The sequence below is a fragment of the Halyomorpha halys genome, unplaced genomic scaffold (genome assembly GCF_000696795.3).
Source record: "Halyomorpha halys isolate HHAL.00 unplaced genomic scaffold, Hhal_1.1 Scaffold923.1, whole genome shotgun sequence".
Lineage (NCBI taxonomy): Eukaryota > Metazoa > Arthropoda > Insecta > Hemiptera > Pentatomidae > Halyomorpha > Halyomorpha halys.
Window position 1 is genome coordinate 21855 of NW_027112702.1, and position 1529 is coordinate 23383.

Sequence of the window (1529 nt, forward strand, 5' to 3'; positions counted from 1 at the left end):
CTTTTTCATATAATTGTCTACTTTTATACTCCTATCATACTTAACAGTGTTCATATCTTATTTTCTTAGCCCTGGAGAAGCACAGCAACATGGGGCGAAACGTTGTATTTAATAAATAGTTTCTTAATGTTTTAATATTTAGGTTATTAATGGATGAGTTTTCATCAATATAATTAGATTTGTGAAAATAGTCTTCCTCATTAAAATTTCTTTATTTTAATGATTTATTAACACCGTTTTGGGGCTACTACCTCATCATCACGTTATCTACAGTAGAAATTTACATTATTCACCTTATGCAAACAACAATTAAATTAATTACCACAATTTTTTTTAAATTGAAACAATTGCCTTGATTAAATACATTGCTTCAATTGTCACATTTAACAGTCCTCCTTATTAGTCATATATATGTTAACAATAATCATATTGCAGTCAGTTTTATAATAAATTAATAAATACAATTTCATATGTATTAATTAATAAGGAGATCTAATATATTACAGAAATTCTTGAAACATATTATATTTATGACTAATAAGGAAAATAGTTAAATGTGATAATTTAAGATATATTTATTTAAAGTAATTGTTTTAATTTAAAATAAAATTGTGGTATATTATTTAAATTGTTGTATACATAAAGGGAATAATGTGAATTGGTATTGCAGATAACCTGGTGATGGGGTGATAGCCTCGAAACGTAAATAATGAATCATAAAAATAATGAAATTTTAACAAGGAAGAGTACTTTCATAAAATCTGATTATAATAAATAATTTTAATTAACCTTTTTGAATGCTACCCGGACCATCTTACTCCATTATTTGGCTTAAGGATATTGAAAAAAAGGATTGAGCCTTGGCCAACTTATTGTACAGATATTTGAGACAGAAGGTATGTAAATAAATCTCAAAAAAGAACTTATCCAGTATTTTTATAGATTCTACTGCATCAAAGATTTATATATAATTTTCTGAGCAGTAACTCCTCACATGATCCTACTATCATGGTCGAAATGTGTTAAAACGAGGAATTTCGCAGGTTTTAAAACTCATCAAAAGATAAAAAAAAACATTATGTTCTGAAATTATATTTTTAAAAAAAACTCTAGCTCCCTAATATTTGGTTAAAATAATTATCCAACTTATATTATAATGCATTTGTAATTCAATGTAAATTATTTCTAGTTATTTATGTGTACATAGTATCAATTAGATTGTTGAAGAGTTGAAGTACTACAAAGGAAATGTAACAGCTACCATAATGATATTAATAATGAACTTAGTTAGTAATAACTAATTAGTTTCTGGTGAAATACTAGAATTGGTAATTAGCCTCTATAATTTTCTAGAAGTGGATTATAAAGTGAGTAATTACATCATGAAGTAAGCGGCATGTTCTTGTATTTCAAGGAATTCTATAATAACCATAAATGGTTGTTATTCAGATTAAAGTTTATTCATTAGCTAATAGTTAATAATATCTTGTTGATTATCTTGACTTAAGATTGTAAAAAACGAGGAATCA

At 25.6% G+C, this 1529-nt stretch overlaps 1 protein-coding gene across 1 annotated transcript in view; it reads right to left on the reverse strand.

Annotated features, from left to right (window-relative positions):
• The window catches only part of LOC106687189 (cell adhesion molecule 3-like), a gene marked incomplete at its 3' end in the record, with an annotated part of 136385 nt that overhangs the window by 19949 nt on the left and 114907 nt on the right, over positions 1–1529 (reverse strand).